Here is a 25,440-nt window from a genome sequence, read left to right on the forward strand (position 1 = left end):
TGTAAGGGTGCTATTTCTTAGCAAGTAATAATACTTTTGTTATTGTAAAAGGGGTCAAGGGAGGTTCACTTATTTTTGCATACGTCGTCACTAGCTTGCGTCTTCGTTTTTGATTAATTCAACATCTTTATTAGGATAAAAAAATGTGTAGCTCTTTCCATAATCGTTTCACTTACATCCCGTGGGAACTATTGCTTTCTTCGATAAAAGAGCTACTATCTATCACTAAAATATGTTTTCAAATCAGTCCAATAATTCCTGAGATGTTATAAGTAGTGATTGAACTGGGATGATTGTTCCCCCATTTCTTCTTTCCAGCAAAAACATATAGAAACTGATGAAGAGCGCGAATTTTTAGGACTGTCTTTCTTAGACATGACCTTTAAAAAGTGCTGATTTTCGGCCTACGATCTCTAATAACAGTGGGGACCTACAGTTTAACGTGTCCTCCGAAACACATTAAATGATGTCTAAGATATACTTAGAAAATACACCGTAAGGACATGGAGTGGTACAAATTTTCACATGTAGCCCTACATAGTTACATGCAAAGCTTACGAGTAACAAAACAGTTTAAAGCCCGTTACCGATTGCATTTAGCCATATCATCAAACGGCCACTCGCAGGCGGTCCTAAAATAAATTGAGTGCAAACAACTTGATTCCCGTCTAAATTAGGAATAATTAAAGTTGTAATCAAACGGGCCAAGTACAGCTGTGTTGTTTGTTGCTCCACTGTATAAACTCAAACTCAAAAACGTTTATTTATTTATTTTATTTATTTATTTATTTATTCAAATTAGGCTGATAGATCAGCACTTTTCGAACGTCAAAAACAAAAGACAGCCCCAAAGCGCCCACCCTCCACCACTTCCTATGTGTTTTTGCTGGGAAGAAGTGGCGCAACAAACTCCCCAGCGACACATGTCTAATCTATATTTAACTACATATATGTATATATAACAATTAATGCCACTTTGCCACAAGAACGGTCTCACCTAAACAAACCAAATGTTTAGGCTTTGTTCGGACTATTATGTAGATGATTTATGTGAAGTTTGCACAAAATCGGTCGAACAAAATGTGGACTTAATATGTAGCGACTTCATTTGTTTGTTTGTACCTGTCGTGGTGGCCTAGTGGGTAAAGAACCAACCTCTCAAGTATGAGGGCGCGGGTTCGATTCCAGGTCAGGCAAGTACCAATGCAGCTTTTCTAAGTTTGTATGTACTTTCTAAGTATATCTTAGACACTAATGATTGTGTTTCGGATGGCACGTTAAACTGTAGGTCCCGGCTGTCATTGAACATCCTTGACAGTCGTTACGGGTAGTCAGAAGCCAGTAAGTCTGACACCAGTCTAACCAAGGGGCAATACCCCCGGTTGCCCGGGTAACTGGGTTGAGGAGGTCAGATAGGCAGTCGCTTCTTGTAAAAGCACTGGTACTCAGCTGAATCCGGTTAGACTGGAAGCCGACCCCAACATGGGAAAAGGCTCGGAGGATGATGACCTACTCCTACTACTAACTACTGAACCGATTTGTAAAATTCTTCCACTGTTGGAAAGCTACACTCCTCCTGAGTAACATAGGCTATTTTTTATCCCGGTACGGGCAGTAGTTCCCACGGGACGCGGGTGAAACCGCGGGAAATCGGCTAGTAGGCTTTACTTCTTCTAGTACTGGAATTTATTTCTACAGGACGGTGGTTAACAGCTAGTTTCTATCATATAACAATACTTCTCAAAGACAATCCGTCTTACCACAAAAACTTTTAAACGTCAGTTTAAGCCTTGTCTAAAAAAATGTCAAATTATGACGTTGACATATGGTTCATTTTGCAGCCACAAAATTTTTAGACAACTGTAAACCAGGCGTTAAAGTTTTTGTAGTAAGGCCAATAATGTCTACGTGATACCTGCTAAGCGTGACCACTTATTTTTAGTGCACAGATAAGTGCATGACGTCATTCAATGAGCCGGATAACTTATCTACAAGCCCGAAGGTGTTTCTTATCTCCAAGATAAAATGCTACTTAATTTCATGCGTTTGTGTTCTAATGTTATATAATTTTGCAATGCTACTTGAGGAAATTACGTACTTTTGAAAAAAATAAGGAATTTCCAAATTTTGTCAAAAAACCTCAGTGGTATGCTTTCAAGATAAAAAATATATCGATAAAATTTTAAGTTAACGCCTAAACGCCATCACTACTATACTATATGTACGAATTAATCCATGAAATTGAATAATAGCTTTCGTTTGCGAAAAATATTGTAAGACACAGCTGTTAAAATGGATAAAATTTATAGTTTCTACACTAGAAAGACATGCTTATATAAAATTCACTACAAGACTTTTCAAAAAGTCAAAACACAGATATGATACGATGTTCCATCATGAAGTTTCAGTTCATATCTTCCGACTCCATCATCAGATCAGTTCGACAGTACCATATTATTGTATTGTCATCAGAACTACATACAGCTGCTAATTTTCATGACGCTACGATCCTTGGAAGATGGTTAAATTAGTTACCTTAGATTCCATTTCATAGTTGCATACAGGTCGACCTAATAAAAGCGTGTTAAAAAACAAAATTGACTTTCTTTTTCACTTATTACACTGAGCAGATGGTGCATACATTTTATTTCTACTTATACCACGTGCGTTGAGTGTTTTGTTTTGATAACTGACACTCTTGAAACATGAGCCTCCTCACAGCGAGGGCCGAAACGATTAGAGCTCGGTATTGTACGTGATAATAACCACAATAGCTATTAATTTATACTTTGTTATGAATTTCTAAGCGATATCACGAGGCACTTATGTGTTCAAGAGTTTTATAGAGAAGGTAGCAAGTTTCATAATGAAAATGAGGCTTGATCTATGCTAATATAATACGCTGGAGAAGTCGTTAGAATGCGCTAATCTAAGGAAAATTTGGTCATCATCTCCCTCAACCAACTATGTTGGGGTCAGCTTCCAGTCTAATTGGATGCAGCTGAGTACCAGTGTGCCACAAGGAGCGATTGTCTATTTGATCACCTCAACCCAGTTACCCGGGCTACCCAATACCTCTAGGTAAGACTGGTTGTCAGACTTAGTGACTTCTGGCTACTGTATCGATTGCCAAAAATGTTCAAATACCAGTCGGGACCTACAGTTAAACGTGCTCTCCGAAACACAGTCATTGGTGTCCAACATATACTTAGAAACTACATACAAACTTTGAAAATTTACATTGGCACCTGCCTGATCTGGAATCGAACCAACACACTCATACTTGAGAGGTTGGTTCTTTACCCACTAGGCCACCACGATTTTTGCATACTTAAAACTGACATTAGCAATTTGTAATATCCTGATTTTGACCTTGAATGGACACGTGCATTGGCTTAGTAATGGCTACTAACGATGACTGCTTCGGAAAAAAAATATGATCTAAGTTTTATGAAGTCGTTATACCTATAGAGAACAATATTCAAACTAGTTATTTTTACTTGATTTCCTGTCATTTGATTGGAGGTATTTAAGTTGGAACTTGATCAAAATCGGTTCAGTTAGACGTGAGATAATCGCGCACAAACATTCAGGTTAAACTAAGGACCTTATTTTTTTCAAGACGGTTGCAAATGTAATGTACAATTTGTACAATGCCTATTGTTAAACAATTTACGAATTGAATAAAATAAAGATAGGCAAGCAGATTACTGAATGAGTCACTTAATGCCAAGTGTGTTACAACCTTATCAATCGACCTTTTGCCCAATTATTTCTTTATTTTTTTACAACAAAATATACGTTAAAATGACGTCAGACGCCTCTAGGTTTGTTATAACCGATTTCTGAATGCCAATGTGAGCTGGGTACAGGAAAAAACTAAGTAACGTTCTTTATTTCTGTAGATGACGTAATTAATTGTATATGTAGCTTGAATTACTTATTCAGACGCTCTTCAGTATTCTCACGTTTCAAATGTAATTTTAAAAGTTAGAAAATAATTCATCGTCTTCCTAGCCGTTTCCCAACTTTGTTAGGGTCGGCTTACAGTCTAAACTGATGTAGATACCAGTGTTTTACAGGGTGCGACTGCCTATCTGACTTCTTCTACCCAGTTACCCGGGCAACACAGTACCCCTTGGTAAGACTGGTTGTCAGACTTACAGACTACTCGTAACGACTGCCAGAGATTTTCAAATGAAAGTAAATATTGATTGCAACAAAAAACTGTCAAAAGTTTCAAAAAGTATCGATATCGATAAAAAAATTGGAACTTGACAACACTATGACGAATCGATGACCAAAAAAATAACGCCAAAAGTATCCAAAAAAGAAATTAGCAGATGCACCACACAAATCCAATGCACGCGGAGAAAGTGCAGTCCGCAACACGCGAACACGCACACAATCACTCAAAAAACTAGCAAAAACACACTATTTTTTTACACTCCAAAAATTAAAATTTACACTTGGAAAAACAGGCACTGTTTTTATATACCTAAAAGTTGTTTGAAAAAATCACTTTCCGTCACTTTTCGGTTAAAATAAGATATGCGATATGGCGTCCGCGCGCGGCAAATGACAGCCGGTGACTGGTTGGATTCCGTCACATTTCAGATAATCGCGGGACTTTTTAGGGTTCCGTCGCGTTGCGGGTGGTTTTTTTGTGTATTCAAAGTCAAAGTTAAAGTAATTTTATTTCGTTTAGGCCTTTACAGGCATTTATGAACGTCGAGAACGTGAATAAATGTGATAATTTCAAAATTATTTTAGTGTAAGATACCTTTTATTCAGATGCGTGGAATAGTTCCTCTATTACGCGGGTTAAAAACGCTGGTGAGAGGTACTGGTAGATATAATTATTTTCTCTGGTTTAAAAATGTATTTCATTGACGGGGAAGTTCCAAATATTCAAAAAACTCAAATAATTAAACTGGTTTCTAAACTACTGGTTCTTTGGGTCAGAAAAACACAATTGATTTCGTAATTTTCGTGAGCAGATGTTGTAAGATTTAAATATGTTCAATTTCTGTTATTTACAACACTACTATATTATTAAGCTCATAATAAAAATGCCTGAACCAATATTTGGCACAGTTTTTTTTTTGCAAGCTACATTCTTCCCGAGTAACATAGGCCGTATTTTTTTATCGTGAAACGGGTAGCTTTTTCCACGGGACGCGGGTGAAACCGCGGGAAAACGTCTATATGACAATAAAATGACGTATATATCGCTTACAAAACCATATTTACGACATGGCGAATTTCTATTCTGACATTTGTTAACCAGACTAGCCCTGGCAGAATCGTCGACATTGACATCGACACGGATTGCCATAAATAAAAATAGAATAGAATAGAACAGACTAGCCCTGAATACAAATAAGGTTTTTAAATGAAATAAATATTATGTGGTGCTATGTAAAGTAGGACAATTTCTCTGAGGGCACGACGAGACATTGAAGAAAGTAGTAGTCTGATATATTCATTGTTTACATACATATTATTATAGTTTACTGCAGTTTCACTCGGGTCCTAAGGGAATTACTACTCCCGAGGCTTTTTCCCAACTGTGTTGGGGTCGGCTTCCAGTCTAACCGTATGCAGCTGAGTACCAGTATATTACACCGAGCGACTGCTTATCTGACCTCCCCATCCTTACCCGGGCAACCTAGTACCCCTTGGTAAGATTGATCAGACTTATTGGTATTCTGACTACCAGTAGCGACTGCCAAAGATGTTCAAATGACAGCCTACTTCTATCAAACTAACAGCCGACTAAAAGTTTACAGTCTTCCAAGGTCCAAAGTAAAATAATGGCGTCCACGGCCGATTTCGGCCACGGCGGCTGTTCTCATTTTAAGATCAGCCAGCTGCGCAGGACATATTATAGTGCACGAGCATCTATGCAGACACAGGAGCACTCACTATTCCCTCACTCTCATACCCCGATGGGATGGCAATCCGACACGACCGGAGAGAGATTAGGCGCAGGACCGACATTTACTTACGTTCTCTCCGATGCACGGGTGAATCAATCACCAACTTCCAGACTACGGGCTGCTTTGTGAAAGTTTTAGAAAACCCACAAACTTGACTGCCAAAGTAAAAACCAAGCAAAAAAAACTCAACATCCCGTATAGTTATCGGCACGGATATTGAGCCCTGACCTTCACCTGCGCAGAAGCGATTTACTGCCTTATTGCCTTATGCGTACGGTGCGCAAAGCGATCCCCACTCTTCCGCCAAAAGCTCAATATCCGTGCCGGTAACTGTACATGAGTCGTGTCGAGCTATATTTTAATGTCTGAACTGACCTTGAAACGGAATCCCGTTTGCTATTTGTTACAACCAGTTCTATAACTTTGTATGATTGTAAAGTTGTAGGTGCGTAACACAGAATGTTACTCAGATATTACTTGAATAGGTACAGGAAGACTAGCATATGCCCACTGTGCCCTGAAACTTGCTCGCGGGAGGACCTAATGAGCGCGTCCGACCGTGCTCTCGCTGTGGCGGCATATTGGGCTGACATAGTGTAGTCTCAATATATCGGGTGTGTCATTCATAATGACATTAAATGAAATGCGTTAATATACTGGTTAATATATGTCGATTAACACAAAGAAAAAAGAAAAATACGTTAAAATAAAAAAATGAATTTTTCAAACAAAGTAAATAGAATAAAAATGTGATAAAATTAGAACACCATATAAAAGTCAGTCATTACAAACAACTGAAATTCTCCCTTGAAAACTGACAGCTGTCAACTGATCAAAACATTCGATACTCCTAACTTTATCTCTGCTTTACACATGATGTTGTAAATTATAAAAACGAAAAATGACTCCTGTGGTTAAACCACAGAATGGATTAGGTTATTTTTTTTACAATTCGCCATTTAATATCATAAAGTATATGCGATTTGATTTAATGTGATTATGAACGACACACCCTGTATATGACATGTCATCGACACGAAAGAAGAAGAAGAAGAAGCATAGGGAACAACTCCACGCATCCGGATAAAAAGTATCCTATCTATAGCCATCCTCGATAAATGGGCTATGTAATACTGAAATATATTTTCGACCAACTGCTTAAGCCTATATGCATTCTGCTTGGAAGTAGATGTGTAAAAAAATTCCTAAAATATTACACAAAAAAAAAACTATTCCCAAAAATAAGGAGGTTATCAATTAGACTGTTTTTGTCCTTGTTACTCGTGTTAAATCAATCCAGTAGTTCTTAAGATTGGAACGTTCAAACAAACTCTTCAGCTTTATAAAACACTAGCTGTTTCCCATCAGTTTCACCCGCGTCCCATGGGAACTACTGCCCGTACCGGGATAAATTAATGGCGTCCACGGCCGATTTCGGCCACGGCGGCTGTTCTCATTTAAGGAGATCAGCCAGCTGCGCAGGACATATTATAGTGCACGAGCATTTGCGCAGACACGGGTGCACTCCCTATTCCTTCACTCTCATAACCCGATGGGACGGCAATCCGACACGACCGGAAAGAGATCAGGCGCAGGACCGACATTTACGTGCTCTCCAATGCACGGGTGAATCAATCACCAACTTCCAGACTACGGGCTGCTTTGTGAAAGTTTAAGAAAACCCACAAAGCGATTTCAGCCCGACCCGGGAATCGAACCCGAGACCTCGAACACAGCAGCCGCGCTTGCGACCACTAGACCAACGAGGCAGTCCGGGATAAAACCGGGATAAAATATAGCCTATGTTACTTGGCAAGTGTGTAACTTCCCAACTGTGAAAGAATGTTTCAAGTTCTGTAATTCGGTTCTGTAATTACGGAGCCTTTAGCGTACAAACAAATAAACGTTACCTCTTTATAGTTATCGGCACGAATCTTGAGCTCTGACCTACATCTGCGCAGAAGTGATTTATTAGCAAAGAACCAATCCCGAGTGACAGCTATGACGCGATGCACTGCGGGCCAATCACCGCTTTAGCCCGCCCCCGCGCCTCACTTCATACCACAAAAGGGACCCAATAAATGCTTCTGCGCAGGTAAAGGTCAGAGCTCAAGATTCGTGCCGATAACTATATTTTATATTAAGAATAGATATTAAGCATGGATTTTATGTTTTTATTAATCCACAATAATCCGTGATAAGTACCTACTTTGCAAAGATAATAAAATATTAAAGTTTATTATCTACATTTCTAGGTAAAAATGTTGTAACTCCTGAATAATAGATGATTATAAATTTATAAAAATAGTATGTGTATAACAATTATTATCAATCCTGATTATTTTGTGAAGGTCGACTCAAAATAAGTGCATTCATACTTTTCTTTGAAATGAAATGGCATCATATAACTGACTTATGTTTGTTTTCATTGATTCGGCTTATTATAAAAAAAGTATTTGATTACAAAAAAAAAGCAAAATACAATATCCAATCCAGTGTCGGGACCATGGCCCTCTCTCAAGAGAAATCGCATATGCTATCATTATGCTGAAGATATGGCACGTCCAAAAATGCACTTATATCAGGAAATACTAGTGCAATTTAAAACAATATTTCTTTGTTAGATAGCTTAATTATTGACGCAGGCAATAGTTTTTTTATCCGGGTGCACGAAGTAATTCCCACAGGACGACCCTTCAACTTCTAAATAGGTTATATATTTATAGATTGTGGTATAACTCGTCTTTAAAGTAATTTTTCAGTCTTCAATACTAAAAACAGTTTACAAAACACAAAATAAATCCGAATTATATTGATACGGAACCCACTACATCTGAACAGATGTCTGAAACCAACACGTGCTCACCACCCGTCTATGTTTAGACTAAGTTTTACAACCAAATATGGCGTTTATTTCATTTTGTTTAATTTTTAGTGTTGTTTCAGCCGGAAGGGACCTCCCCTGCGGAGATTTCATGAAGTTAAGTAAGGGAATATAAGTTTAAGTTAAGATTTAGGGAATATTGCTCTCAGAGCAGACGGCCGATGGAGTTGAAAAGTGCTAGAGTGGAGACCACGGACTAGCAAGCGCAGCGTAGGACGTCTACCAACAAGGTGGACAAGCGATCTTATAAAGGTCGCCGTCGACACTGGATGCAGGTCGCCTCCAACAGGTATCTGTGGAGATCTAAGGGGGAGGCCTATGTTCAGCAGTGGACGTCCTATGGCTGAGATGATGATGATGATGATGATGAAGATTTAGGGGGTTTTAAGTAAAATTCATATCCTTATAACAGCTGTCATTTGAACATCTTTGGCAGTCACTTCGGATAGTTACAAGGATTAGAAGCCAGAAAGTGTGACAACTAGTCTTACAGGGGTATCGGGTTAATCGGGTTCCTTGTAAAACTCTGGTACTCAGCTGCATCCGGTTAAACTGGAAGCCGACCCCAACATAGTTGGGAAGAGGCTAGGCAGATGATTATTTCTATAAAGTGTAGTGTAGGTATGCATTTACCAATGCATATTAAAGTTATGAGTCATTGGTTTAATATCATATATCATCCATTAAAGATTATTGTAATCTGCTTGACCACAGAACATATAGATAACATTATTGAGGTTAATACAAATACCAATTAATTAAATAACGATTAATTATCACGTATAGAGTTTTATATACACGTAATAAACTTTATCTTTTTATGAGAAGCCGAAAATCGATCTCAGTGGCGTGAACCTGCAGAGGCCTATGTCCAGCAGTGAACTGCGATAGGCTGATGATGATGAAACTTTATCTGGATAAAACAAGTAAAGATTTTGTGTTTCTATAATGTCTTCTGTCTAGCCTTTTCCCAACTAAGTTGGGGTCGGCTTCTAGTCTAAACAGAATTCTATTACAATCCGTTCAGCGGTTTATGAACGCAAACAACTAATTTAAGATTATTTAGACATACATATTTGACCTCACTACAAAAACTTAAACGTCCGTTGAACACTTGCCTAAAAAAATTTAAGATTATGACGTTGATATATGGTTCATTTTGCAGCCATATTTTTTAGACAAGCGTTCAACAGACGTTTAAAAGTTTTTGTGGTACGATGGTTTAAGATTAGTTAGTAAAGGCAGGGTTCATCGATTCAATAGATAGATAGATAGATAGATAGAATATTCTTTATTGTACACTAATAACAAACAAACAGAAGGACATAACAAACAAGTAGTAAACGAGTACAATAGGCGGTCTTATCACTAAATGTGATCTCTTCCAGACAACCTTTGGATGGAGTCGATCTGTAAAGAAATACATTACGGGTAGTATACTTAGCGTACAAAAAATATTATTTTATTATTTATATCAAAGAAATCAAATAAACAATACATACACATATATAAAGAAAGTAATACAAAACAAAAATAGAAATACATAAGAAGGAGAAGCAGCATTACAGAGCTAGGTAATGATTCTTCACCATACTCTTGAAGACAGCAAGAGACTGTGCGCGCCTGATAGTCACCGGCAGTGCATTCCACAGACGAGTTGCCTGAACAACAAACGATTTGTCATAAAAAGACGTGGAATGCACCGGCATCTTCAGTTTTAAGTTCTCTGATGACCTTAGAGACCGTGAGTGGGTGTCACATACGAACTCAAAGCGTTCTTTAAGATAAGAAGGTGTTGTAGGGTGGAAGAGAATACAATAGAGCAAAGAAAGTATATGAGCATTCCGACGAAGTCGTATAGGAAGCCACTTGAGTTTAGTGCGAAATTCTGAAACATGATCATACTTGCGCAAACCAAATATGAATCTTATACAAACATTTTGAAGTCGCTCAAGTTTATCTAGTTGGTCCACTCTGAGGTCAAGATAGCTGGCATCGGCATAGTCAAGGATAGGAAGTAAGAGAGATTGTGCAAGCGCAATTTTCGTGGCAGTGGGTAGAAAGTTCCGCAGCCGTCTCAGTGATCCTGCAGAAGCAAATAACCGCCTACTGGTTTCCTGCATCTGTGAATCCCAAGACATACTGCAGTCCATGTATATCCCCAAGTTCTTAACCTTCTTACTGAAGGGTATTTGGACGCCATCAAAAATGACTTGCGGGAGACGAAACCAGTCAATTCTTGACACCATCCGTGAACTACCGATAACAATGAGCTGGGTTTTTAATGGATTTACGCTTAGTCCATAACTCCTACTCCACTGAGCTATTTCATTAAGATCTTTATTTACTGTCTCAATAGCTTCTGTTAATTGATCTAGTGGAGCCTGTGAATAAATCTGAAGATCATCTGCATAAAGGTGATAGGAAGAAAGTAGTTTATAAGAAATTGAATTAATGAATATAGCGAAGAGTAATGGGGACAGCACGCCACCCTGCGGCACACCAGCAGTCGTTTCACACCATGAAGAATATTTATCTTCAATACGAATACGTTGCCGGCGCCCGTACAGGTAACTATGAAACCAATCAATGACCGTTGGAGATATGTTAAGAGAGCGAAGAATGGCAAGCAAAATATCAAAGTCAACGGTATTAAACGCATTGCTGAAATCCAGCAGTGCAAGAACCGTTAACTTTCCACCTTCCATGCCCAGTCTGATGTAGACATGGGCGCCGCGCCGGCGTCGCCACGCCGCGACACGCCCGCGCGCCGCCGCCGCCGCCGACATTAGCTGCGCGGCGTGAGTTAGGTTAAGACGTGCCATTTTGTTCGCAATTATTTAGGCAATACTCTTCTTCCTCCGAGCCTTTTTCCCAACCATGTTGGGGTCGGTTTCTAGTCTAACCGGATTCAGCTGAGTACCAGTGCTTTACAAGGAGCGACTGCCTATCTGAACGAAATGGACACTTCAGTTTCTTTAAATATCAGTAGTTTTCATCAATTTTGAGTAAACTATCCAAAAAACATAGTGCTGTTGGTCATGGAATCGAAGATGATCCATTAGATCAAGAATGTTGGCAATATCTTGCTTCTGCTATTGGGGATCGACCCATTTCCAAAATGCGGACCTTCCATCATTTTGGAATGAGAAGAAGACAGAATTTCCATGGCTGTCTACATTTGCAAGGGCTCTGCTGTGTATACCCGCTACAAGTACTCCGAGTCATCATCATCTTCCTGCCCTGTTCCCAAGTCATTTGGAGTCGGTGCAACATGTCTTTTTCTTCCATTCTTCTCTGTCAGACATACTTACATCCACTCCCTTCTGCTTCACGTCCTCTTTCAGTCATCAATCAATCCATCTTTTCCTCGGTCTACTTAGCACACTCTTTGTGACATGCGTTTCACACCGTCTCATCACATGCCCATACCACGACAAACTCTTCAAGGCTTCCTCTGATATACTCATTCCTGACTTTGTCCATTCTGTTAACCCCACACCTCCGTCTCAACATTCTCATCTTTGCTACATGCACTCTATTCTCATCCTTCTTTTTCAATGCCCAACACTCTGATCCATACAGGACGACAGGTCTTATTACGGATTTGTAAATTTTGCCCTTCAGTTTGAGGGGCATCCGGTGGGTCACAAATAGTGCTAGTTACCTGTCGCCACTGCATCCATCCAGAATTGATCTGATGCGTAACATCCCTGTCCACCTCATCGTCACTTTGGACGAGTGAACCAAGGTACCGGAAGTCGGAGCAGACTGGTAGGGGCATGCCGGCTAGGGTTATGGTCATGGGTCTTGATATACCGCCAAAATCGCAATGTAGGTACTCGGTTTTGCTCTTGCTGACCTTTAAATCTACCGTCTTCAGTCTTAGCCGCCATGCCTCCAATCTGCTCTGGACCTCTGGCCCACTCTGGCCCACTCTCCCCCACCAGAAAAATCATTGGCGAAAAGCATACACCAGGAAACCTCCTCCTGTATGTCCGCTGTAAGGGCGTCCATTAACAACAGGAAGAGGTAAGGGCTGAGCGCCGACCCCTGATGTAAGCCAACCCCTACACTGAAACTGGCGGTAGTGCCGGCTGTAGACCGGACTTGTGTACTGCATCTGCCGTACATCGCTCGAATCAACTGCACATGAAGTATGTGCAGTTGATTCGAGCCTGGCATACCTTTCTCCTTAAGGGCCCACCACAAAACCTCACGAGGTACCCAGTCATATGCCTTTTCAAGGTCAACGAACACCTTATGTAAGCTATATGTCGACAGGGTGAAGCCCTGTTGCTACCGGCTACTGCGTTTGATCTGGCAGTGGTCAACACGTGGTTCCAGAAGAACTCGGAGCACAGGATCACCTATAAAAGCGGTCCACGTGCCACACAAATTTATTACTTTTTGGTTAGACGCAGTAATTTGAAGAACATAAAAGATTGTAAGGTTATACCGGGTGAAAGTGTAGTCTCGCAGCACAGACCCCTTGTTATGGAAGTGGCGTTTACAATAAAGTCAATAAAGGGCAAAGAAAAGTTACCTCCAAACATAAAATGGCACAGGTTGGAAAGGGCCGATTTGGCGGAGCAATTTAGAAATGCGGTGGTAGATTAGATGATTGAAATGGGAGATATGAATGAAAGGAGTATGAGTGTTGGAGGGAAATGGCAATGACTATAAGGATGACAGCAAGAATAATTTTATTAGAATCGAAAGGAATTGCAAATCTATTAACATGTATATCATCCACGCCGCCGGCGTCACGCCGCCGCTGTGTAAAATTCATCAGCGCGCCGCCGCCGCAAAATTCTGGGGCGGCGCCCATGTCTAGTCTGATGTCATCCGTAATATTTACCAAGGCTGTTACAGTACTATGACCAGGACGGAAACCGGATTGAAAAGGATTGAGAAGTCTATTCTTGGATAGGAATGAGCTTAGCTGGTTATGAATGAGACGTTCTAGGACTTTGGAAAGGAATGGTAATATGGAAATAGGGCGATATTCGGAGAAGGATGTGGGATTACATTACTCTTGTCATTAAAATATCATTAACACGTCTTCGTAATAAAGCCATTTTGATTCGAGTTAATCAATATAATGATTCATATTGTTTTTAATCTTTAAAATTGAATTTTAATATCTCGATTAAAATGTTATGTGGAAATCTACAAAGGCAATTATAATCTTCATCAATTTTAATCTGTTGTTACTCTTACAGCCTTTTTACCGTCCCACTGCTGGGCTGCGGCCTCCTCTCACACGGAGAAGGATTGAGCGTTAATCACCACGCTTGCTCAAAGTCAAATCATTTATTTCATTTAGGCCTTTACAAGCACTTATAAACGTCAAAATTATAACTAAGTTTGATTCTAGTTGCCCATTCCAGAAGCTTCCTATGGAGAAGAACGGGCAAGAAACTCCATGGTTAGGTACTCTTTTTAAAAATAATATGGTATTACAGTTTGTATTTATTGATACATACAGTAACAGCATGCGAAGATCATGTAGAATCGCTAAGACAAATGAGGATAAAATGACAATTAAAATGCTACGTGGTGTTCACATTTGCTCAATGCGGGTTGCTGATTTCAGACTTTACAGTCCAGGTTTCCTCAAGATGTTTCCCTTCACCTTTTTATCAGCCATTGGTGTCCAAGATACACTTAGAAAGCACATACAAACTTAGAAAAGTTGCATTATATGAATCCACACCCTCATACTCGAGAGGTTGGTTCTTTACCCACTAGGCTACCACGACTTTTTAATTACCACTAATATTATAAAGAGGCAAGATTGATTATGCGTTTGTTTGTTGTTGTTTGCTGTTGCTGAGATTATAACGTTCAAACAAACAAACTCTTCAACTACATAATGTTAGAATGTCATACATACATGTGTCGCTACACATGTAACTATGTTAGGTACCCCAGAAATGACTAACAGCTTCGTACAATAGGCTATCGCTATAAAACTTAGATAATTGAACCTACTGGAGACGCCAACGGTAGGAAAGCGGCGCTTATACGTATGATGTGTCAGTCAAGTTGAGGAGGTCAGATAGGCAGTCGCTTCCTGTAAAGCACTGGTACTCAGCTGAATCCCGTTAGACTGGAAGCCGACCCCAACATAGTTGGGAAAAAGGCTGGGAGGATGAGGATGTGTCAGCATGGGCGTAGCCAGCTTTGGGTTCAGGGTGGGGCAGCAGTCAACCTATCCCCCGGGGGAGGGCGGGGGCCTCCCGATTTTTTGTATCTTGAGCCGTTAATCTCAAACATGTTAATCTCTTAATTTGAGAGGTTTATATTTTCAGGTATAGAAAATAAACAATCACACACAGGACAGAAGCCAAAAGTAAGGGCATATAGTTTCTGAATACGCGAGCGAAGCGAGCGCGAAATATTTATCGGACTTAAACCAAATATTACGTAAAGTTTAGCCCAAGCGTACTTAACTTTATGTTTGTTGATAAATGCAAAAAAAACTAAGGGCATATAGTTTTTGAATACGCGAGCGAAGCGAGAGCGAAATTCTTATCGGACTTAAACCAAATATTACGTAAAATTTAGCCCAAACGTACTTAACTTTTTGTTTGTTGACAAATGCAAAAATGAGGGCATATGGTTTCTGAATACGCGAGCGAAGCGAGCGTGAAATTTTTATCGGACTTAAACCAAAGATTACGTAAAATTTAGCCCAAACGTACTTAACTTTTTGTTTCCTGACAAATACAAAAATAACATAGTTTCTGAATACGCGAGCGAAGCGAGCGTGAAATTTTTATCATTTTTTAAGACTTAAAACCAAAAACTACGTAAAATGTCGCCCATGTGTTTATTTTTATGAATGCCTAGGTACGACACACCCGATTTACGTCCATACGAAAACCCCCTCGCTCGCATAGATAAGTCGATAAAAATAAAGTTAGATTACCTAACGTATAACAACGTCGCGCATCTACGCTTCGCGGACCACTCGGAATGCCTCCAGGGACCACCAGTGGTCCGCGGACCACCGGTTCAGAACCACTGTGCTGAACGATCGTTCTATTGTACAGGTCGTACATGGCTGGGCAAGCAAAATAGCGAGCGCGGTGTTTACACTAGGATAAAATTGCATTTCCGAAATTTTGATCGCATCTACCAGTTCCATCTCTTTCAATGCATTATTTTTTGGATTAGATGGACGGCTCGGCTCGCTACGCCACATAGCAACTATTCTTTTAGGGAATACGGCTCGCTTTCAAATGAAGCGCGCACCGCGCACGTTCGGGAACTCTAGCGTGTATTTTGTTTTGATCGCGCTCTTTTCAAAGTCGACAATTTTTTTGGATAGTACATATGATTGTTGATGCTGATAGTTAGAGTTAGTAAAAAAAACATTGTTTAATCTTCACCTTACAGGTCAAAGCCAGGGCCCAGGGTGGGGCAAGTGCCCCAGCTTGCCCCAGTGTGGCTACGCCCATGTGTGTCAGTCAAGTTTATGCTAGTGTTTGACAATCTTGTGTTTCAAAACTGTTTACTACAAAAGAAAGTGAAAATTCAAAGAACCTTTATGGACAGTTGTATATAAGTAATATTATTCTTGCCGCTATGATAACATATACTGAAAACTATTTTAGGGGGTCCTCTCAAAAAGTAAATAAACTTATTCAAACTTGTCTACAAAACTTTTTGAACGTCATTTACAAACCTTTTGACACTTCCTATGTGTTTTATGGTCTCTGCACACAGCGGGCGCGGCGCGGCAGGACGGGACGGCGACGCGACACAATGTACTAGATCTTCGCGTCACGTCGCGCCGAGCGGGACGGCTCTGTGTGGCGGCCTCCGTAATATCTATACTCTATCCACGGAAGCAAGAGCTAAAAGGTAAACAAAGAATGACACTTTTTCAAGATGGCGGTATAACCCGACCGATGACAAAACGTCACATTTTTGTGTAAAATGTTCGCAGTATCTGTGATTTTGTCATCGGTCGGGTTATACCGCCATCTTGAAAAAGTGTCATTCTTTGTTTACCTTTTAGCTCTTGCTTCCGTGGATAGAGTATAGTACATTACAACTGCTCAGTGTCGCGTCGCCGTCCCGTCCCGCCGCGCCGCGCCCGCTGTGTGCAGAGACCTTTAGCGACAAACTCCCCAGCAACACACATGTCTATAGATTAGAAGAACCTTTCAAAAACGTTTTATATTATTATCTTATTCAATGAGTGTGCTAGTTATCCGGTTAGACTGGAAGCCGACCCCAATATAGTTGGGAAAAAGACTCGGAGGATGATGATTCAATGAGTGCGCTGTACATTGAAATAAAATAAATGTCAAATGCTTTTATGCCATCACATGCTAGCTAGCACTCACTCTACATACCTTACTTCTCCACACTTAACCAATTCTTTTGCATAGACGTGCACACATGACACATGGCAATTCCAGTTGTTATAATACTCTAAGCTATAATATGTTCGTTCTAGCATTTCCGCCATGACATCACACGCAGGAGATTATTTCCTTCATAGCTCAAGTGTTCGTCGTTAACGACTTAACTGACAGTTATTTTTAACTAGCGACACGCCCCGGCTTTGTACGTATCTGTACATTATTGTTTGTGAGCTGAAGAATTTGTTAGAACGCGTTTAACTCAGGAAATACTGGGTTGGGCTTGAAAGGATTGTTAGAGAGAGAAAATCTATTTAGTGAGGATAGTTAACCAGGTACGTAAGAGTCATAGTGGCCTAGTGGGTAAAGAACCAACCTCTCAAGTATGAGAAGTATGAGATGGTGAAACCGCTGGCAGAAGCTAGTTTAGTATACTAGCTTCCGCCCGCGTCTTCGCCCGCGTAAAGTTCGGTTATATCGCGTTTCCAAGAGAACTCTAAGTCGGGGATAAAAACTATCCTATGTTCTTTCTCAAGGTCAACTCTATCTCTGTACCAATTTTATCAAAATCAGTTCAGTGGTTAGACGTGAAAGGGTAACAGACAGACAGACAGAGTTACTTTCGCATTTATAATATTAGTAGGGATTATAGTACATAGCATAGAAATATAAATGTATATAAAGACTGTATTCTTAAGGTGTGCGTGTAGACAGATTGAACAAGGTTAAGCTACGCTCAGCGCGGTCACACACTGGATGGGTATAGAGAATGCTCCTCGTTTGACAAACAGGTTTATTCTGTTACTTAATGCAAAAGTCCTTTTGCAAAATGTCACTCAAATCTTTTATAGCTTTGGTTTGATTGTATAACAAACATGTTAGCATCTAAAACTTTCACATTTAGTTAATAAGCCCCTAATTTACTAAGATTTCCGAGTTATTTATAAACGTAAGTCGTAAAAGCTAGATGCCTTTTTCGAAAAAGATTTGTTCCGGCTCCCATTTTATCAAAAATGTCGTACAAAACTTTACTTTGTCCGTCACTCTTTCATGACAAAACTACTGAACCGATCTTTATCAAAAATTAATACAGAGATAGTCTAGACTCTAAAGGCCTTGAAAGGACATAGTTTACTGTTTACCTAATTGCGTGAAGTGGTTCTCCCGGGACATGAGAAAAACGTCGGGTTTCATCTAATCTCAATATAACGTTAAATAAAATTACGTAAACAATACTAAATTTCAAACAGTACATACACACATTTTACCCAAAATTGTATTCTTTTTTTTACCTGGCAACAATGGAAGGGCCACAATTGTTCTCTATGGTATCGCGTAACACAAAGGAGGTTTTTACTTTTAAACAAAGTTATCATTTTATCGCTTTCTAAATATCCACAATTGTTTTAGATACATTGTTCTTCTTAAACGTGTTTGAAAACTAAATCTATCTTATCATGCGGAGTTCTTCCGTGTTATGACACATCCCATTTAGTTTTCAAATGTCGGGGTCGGCTTCCAGTCTAACCGGATGCAGCTGAGTACCAGTGTTTTACAAGGAGCGACTGCCTATCTGACCTCCTCAACCCAGTTACTCGGGCAACCTAATACCCCTAGTTAAGATTGGTTTCTGATTACCCGTAACGACTGCCAAGGATGTTCAATGACAGCCGGGATCTACAGTTTAAAGTGCCCCCGAAACACAGTCGTTGGTGTCCAAGATATACAACCAACTGGGTTACATTAGCTGTTAAATATTTCAATTTATTCGTCATCGAAATTTTTTGTGACAAGACCTTCAGCATTCATTCCATATGCAACATTGTTCAGAACCTTATATATTTCAAAGCAAGGCAAATGACGTATACAAACCTAACCCTAAGAACCTCCTCCTTTTTGGGAGGTCTGTTGAAAATTGACAGCTGACGCACGCACAGACAATACGAGAAGGCGCCAAACTGTTTAATTGAATGCAAATAGCAGTAAGCCGCAATCTGCAGACTAAGAAGTCGGCCGATAGTTGGCCCGATGGTTTTAAGAAAACACTTTTTTAAAGAAAATCGCGAATTCAATCAATGTTTTTCGTTGGTGGACGGTTTCAGGAGTCTTCTTATGGAGTGAGCTGCAGGTTTAATCACCTAGCAAGCCAGAGTTTTCTCAAATCCGCATGACGGCCTGTAACATGGAATTGTAATCACGACTCCTACTCAGTAGCATTTGGGCACGCCGGCGACACGTGCCCAGGCACAGGGGTGTTTTTAGAAGTAGAAAGGGAAGGGCCAAAGAAATGATGGATGGATAGTGTGAAAGTCAACGTGGCTAGAAATAATGTTACTTGTGAGATGATGGCTGATAGAAGAGTATGGGAAGAGAAAATATGCTGCTCCGACCTCAAATAAAAAGAAATTGATAAGGGCAGGAGGATGATGATGATGAATCAGAGTTTTTAGTCAATCGGATACCTGTTAAGTACCTGATTTAACCTGATCGCTGTTACGTGCGTTCTACCATTCATTTTCATACTGATTTATGAGCCCGAACTGTCGGTCGACTAAAAGTTTGCAGTGTGCACTTCGAAGCATACCGAAGGCAAGGCAACAGGTATTTTCTCAAGGCGTTATTATTACACACGATCGGAATGTTATTAAGCTCACGACTGTTCCCGTAGTAGCTTGAATACTGCGAAACGGCGGCCATTTTGAGTTTTGACCTTTTTATTGACCGTTTACTAGTGTCAAGTATTCAATGTTACTATTTTCTAAATGGTAGTAATATTGTCTTCTTAAAGTGAAATCTAATGTAAATATTCACAATAATACTTATTTATAGATGTGACACAGTTACCTTATTATGGGCTTTTATTTAAATTATAGCTTCCGCTAGGCGATTACAATTTTTTTCCTGGATAAATAATTTTTCGACCAATGGGTTGTTAAATAAACTGTGCATCAAACAAAATCTTTAACTTAGACTACGCTAAAAATCATCAAATGACCCCTCCCGCTGTGGGTTAGCAGCGGTGAGGGAGTGCCAGACTCTTACTGACTAAAAACCGTCGTGTTCCGTCGTAGGCCTTTTACGTGTCGCGGTAACTCTTTCGAACCATCCCGCAGCCCCAGGCTTGGCCCTGCTGGGTCCCGCTGAGACTAATAGGTTCTGACTTAGACTTAAGGATGTCTACAAATGCTACTTATTGTTATTTTCTCATTTTAACACGATAGTCGCTGTAGGAAAGCTACCAGAAATCTTTCTGGATCTCCACATCGTTCATAATCATGATCCAACTTTGTGTTCTGCCTCCATCAGGTACTCATACCTAAATAAGACAAGCTATTTATGTACATACCTACTTACCGAAATCTGTTTGCATTTATGTCACCTTTATTTTAGCAAGCTATATCACAGATTATATAATAGTTACTACGTAACAGATAAATCACTCCATACAAAAAAGTCCATACCTACTGTTATAAGCACCTACAAGTTCCCCAACTACCTACAAATTCCTATCTGCGTTATAAAATGAACCTTAAAAGCTCGAGCGCTTGATTGTTATTCCAATGCGATAGCGCACAGTTCAGTGACCGCAACCGTGCCGTGGCCGTGCTTAGGGTTGCTTCTTACAATTTATTAATATTTAAGTAGGAAAACAAAGTTACGCTTATTTTAAGAGAGCCATTTTTAAAACTGAGTTTTTAAATAAAAAGTAGTATCAAGAATATTTTTCTTTAGTTAACTATTGTATTGCCTACTAAAATGGAGTATGGGTATATATTACTAACTAAATATTACCTAATACGTAAGCATAGGTAAGTACTTAAGTAAAGCTTTCGTCAAAATCAAAGTCGGTTTCCAACTATTTTTCAAGCACAAGTGCCATACCCCATATGGTACAACTCCGTCGAGTGTGTTGATACATACCTAAAATTGGTTTCTGCGTAGCGACACGCGTAATGTTCCGAGTTGTCATTAAGTTGGAACTATACCTACTTACACTCGAGATGTGTTTTGAGCTACAAAACTCACAATACAGTTCATATAACTAAGTAGGTATCTAAAGTAAAATAAGTACCTAATGATCTCTGTTGTTAAAATCATAAAGTAGAAATGTATTAATTTATAAAAAAAAATAGAATTACTAGATAAGTTCATACATATAAAATGTTTCTAAATCTTACAATAGTAGCATATAAACCAACACAACTCAAAATAATCCATCAGTTTGTGAGGTAGCTTAAAAAACCTAATAAAAACCAACAGCATAACATGCCATGAAATAAAAATAATAATATTAGAGCGCGCGCGGCACGTGTGACTGTTGAAAGCCCTGAGCCGCGTGGGGCTACCGGTAACCCAGCGAGCGGTAGGCATTTATCGCGCGCAAGTACGTCGAGTGACAGAGGCCTGGCTATATTCGGATTATTACTACGACAACATTGATGTAATATGCACCTTTACTGCACTTATGATAAAAATAACGATGAATGCATCATCATCTAAACATTTCCCAACTATGTTGGGGTCGGCTTCCAGTCTAACCGGATGCAGCTGAGTACCAGAGTTTTACAAGGAACGACTGCCTATCTGATCTCCTCAACCCAGTTACTCGGGCAACCCAATACCCCTCGGTTAGACTGGGTGTCAGACTTACTGGCTTCTGACTACCCGTAACGACTCAAAAAAATGTTCAAATGACAGCCGGGAGCTACAGTTTAACGTGTTACTTTACTGCACATATATAAAAATAACGATGAGTGCATCTAACCTTGATATTCTAAGGTTAAGTTCTTACTAATTTATTACTAAGTAATTAATATTTTATTTCTATTTAAATATCCGTGGCAATAAGCTGTCAAGTTCTATAAGAGCGACATCAATATATGAGGATAACTTGGTCTATTTTAATATTGCTATTTGCTATTTATGGAATAAGGTTACCATCAGGAAAATGGTATAATAGACTTCACTTCATAGATCTATACAAATATAATAAGATGAATCATTTTTTTTTGTACTCTAAAGGCTCCGAAACTACTTTCACTGTTGGGGCGCTACACTCTTCCCGAGTAACATAGGCTATATTTTATCCCGGTACGGGCAGTAGTTCCCACGGGACGCGGGTGAAATGGCGGGGAATCGGCTATTGTCGACTCTTTTGTATTGTTCATGAGTCACGTTCTTTCTTTATTTCAAATAGTTATCTCAAAGAAACTGCTCCTTCATTATAATGTGCTTGATAAGCAAACTGGTTACCTCTATTTGTTAATCAGGTTGCGATAAATTCCTAGCTAAGCGGACCTTAAAGATACCTGCTTTGAAAGCATGCATTTAATGAATAAATAGTTCTGTCAAATTAAGCCGTTGAGAGCATTTCGCGCTAGTAAAATGGGACTTGGATACATTAGTATACCGTTTTCTTTATGGGAAATCATCTAATGACACCTCCCGCTGTGTGTGCAGCGTGAGACTCTTACTGACTAAAACCCACCATGTTCCTTCTTGACCCCTTTATGTACCAGCGCCGCGGTAACTCGCGCGAACAATCCCTCAGCCCCGACAGGCTTTGGCCTCAATAGGCACCTCTGGGGTACATTAGTATGAATTGGGAATTTAATACTCATTAACTGGCAACTCCAATAACCAAAGACTAGATAGCAATCGCGCCCAATTTTGAAAATGGAAACAAAAAACGCGGGCGGATAGAATTACGTCACTATTTGACAAACAAAATCAACATTGCGTTTGTTAAACTGATTTATTGACCTTAGTGTCATTGAAATATGGTCCAATTTCGAATAGCAGTGAAGTGTTAAAGTGTAAAATTTATCTTGGTTTGAAATAATGACCGTAGTTGGGTGATCTCACTATGGCCACAAAATACATAGGTACAGAAGTCAATCTACATATAAAGCGCGTTCGAGTCACGCAGACATAGGTGTCTATGTGTGCGTGTTCACAGACGCGCTGTCTCAAAACAACTCAAAACAGTGCGAGCGGGGCTGCCGTTTTCTTGAGATACGCGCGTCACACACAAGGTAGATAAATGTGCACGCGTTTTGATACCTACCTAACTGTAATTTGACTGTAATATTTTTAATTTTAATAACAAAAGAAAAAGTAATAATGGAGCAACAAAAAAAGTCGTATTATAATTGTTCAGTGGACGGTTGTTTTAATACAACAATAAACAGTGAACTGTCGTTTTTTAGCCTGCCGTATTACATATAGTATGGACCTACTTATTTTCTCAGATTTCTATGGTTCTTTTAATAAACGCAGTAGGTAGGTACAGTTAGGTGGGTAGGTAAGCGCCCCGGCGGCCTCTGGCCCAATGCCGTAATAAGTTTTGCTAGTGTCGACCCAGGCGAACCTCCCAACCTACCCTCAAAGATTATTACTAGTAGGAGTTGATAATTTTTGTGATCATGGCGAGAGTATGTTGCATCAAGGTTTCTGTAGGTAGAAGCAAGCTTAGATCAGGGACTGTACCAACCCATTACATACAAAAATATTTTTTTCGCAAGTAAAGAGTAATAAGTAAGTACCTATATATGTATGAATAACAAAATTATAAATTGCGGTTTCTGAAAAAGTTCGGTATCTCGTTCAAACGAATTTCCGTTGAAAGTGTTTATTAACCTCATGTATGCCACATTAAATATTTTATTACTATTGGTTTATATTTCATTTTTCCTGTTTTATTCTCAACAATAAATCAAATAAATAAATCAAAAGTGAAGTACATACATGAGATTGACTTCTGTACCTATGTATTTTGTGCTATGGCTTTCAGAAAATTGTTAATGAACGTAGTTTGAATCATTTTTTACTGATTCCGTGAAATTGATAACGGTGCAAGATCGATTAACGGCGAATTCCAATATTCATTTGCTTACTAGAGATACAATATTGAAATTAGCCCCACACTACTTACGTCAAATGATTACATTAGAGGAAGTCTGAAAGTAGCGCCAGTTACAGAAAACATGAGAAGTAGAAGATTGTCATAGTATGAGCATGTAATAATGAGGGATGATATGCACGCAATAAACTGTGTGCTAAGTATGAATGTAGATGGATGGAGAGGAAGAGGAAGACCTAAGAAAAGATGGATGGATTGCCTGAAAGATGACATGAATACGAAGGGAGTGAGTGTCAGTATGACGAATGACGGGAAAATGGAAGAGGATGACATATTGCGCCGACCCCAAATAAAATTGGGAACAGGGCAGGAGGAAGAAGACTACTTACCTCAAATCCCTGTTTCTAGTAAGCAAAACAAAATACTTATAGATAGAATATTGGGAACGGCCGTAAATAATTGAAGATATTATAATTGATTGTTTACGTATTGTTGTTCCCACGAATATCGGAGAAATTTCTTGTAAGGTAGATCATACATGCCGGGGCTGCGGGATTGTTCGCGCGCTTGTGGACTATAATATGTCCAGCGCAGTTGACTGATCTCTTAAAACTAAATAAAAGTACGTTCGATATTTAAAATCTTACCAACTCCACCATGTTAGTTTCCGCGCATGCGCAGTGCCGCATTCTGTCACGTTCCGTTTAACGCGCTTGATGTACAAGCGATCAAGTATTTAGGTCGCAGAGAAAATTCATACTTTTTTTTTATAAAAGGCTTATGTAATTTTTGAGCTGTTTATTAAATAAACAATGTGGTTAACGGTGTAGTAGGTTCTGTTGGCAATTTTGATATGTAGAATTCTGCTTTTTAAGATGCGTCCAAAATACATTAAGTCATCATCCGCATAGCCTTTTCCCAACTATGTTGGGGTCGGCTTCCACTGGGCACTGGCTGAAGCACTGGTACTCAGCTACATCCTGTTAGACTGGAAGCCGACCCCAACATAGTTGGGAAAATAGGCTCGGAGGATGATGAGTTGCGGTCGGCTTCTAGACTAACCGGCTGCAGCTGAGTACCAGTGTTTTACAAAGAGCGACTGCCTATCTGACCTCCTCTATCCAGCTATCCGGGCAACTCTACATCCCGTGGTAAGACTGGTTGTCAGACTTACTGGCTTCTGACTACCCGTAACGACTAGGTACCGAAGATGTTCAAATAACAGCCAGGACCTACAGTTTATCGTGCCCTCTGAAACACTGTCATTGGTGTCCAAGATATACTTCAAAGAACATACAAAACTCATACTTGAGAGGTTGGTTCTTTACCCACTACGCCAGCACGACTTTCCTTCTGATGTCATCACAAATT

General features: G+C 39.6%; 1 protein-coding gene across 4 annotated transcripts in view; it reads right to left on the bottom strand.

Annotated features, from left to right (window-relative positions):
• The window catches only part of LOC124644003 (spectrin beta chain, non-erythrocytic 1), a 150,490-nt gene that overhangs the window by 112,544 nt on the left and 12,506 nt on the right, over positions 1–25,440 (bottom strand). For 2 of the 4 annotated variants that reach the window (XM_047183172.1, XM_047183169.1), the window contains exon 1: positions 4,436–4,617. The exons of 1 other annotated variant lie outside the window; for it this stretch is intronic. The gene's annotated coding sequence lies outside the window, so the exon portion shown is untranslated. Of the gene's footprint in view, positions 1–4,435; positions 4,618–25,440 lie in introns of those variants that run through there. One more of the 4 variants, XM_047183170.1, reaches the window with a different exon arrangement.

The sequence above is a fragment of the Helicoverpa zea genome, chromosome 29 (assembly GCF_022581195.2).
Source record: "Helicoverpa zea isolate HzStark_Cry1AcR chromosome 29, ilHelZeax1.1, whole genome shotgun sequence".
NCBI lineage: Eukaryota > Metazoa > Arthropoda > Insecta > Lepidoptera > Noctuidae > Helicoverpa > Helicoverpa zea.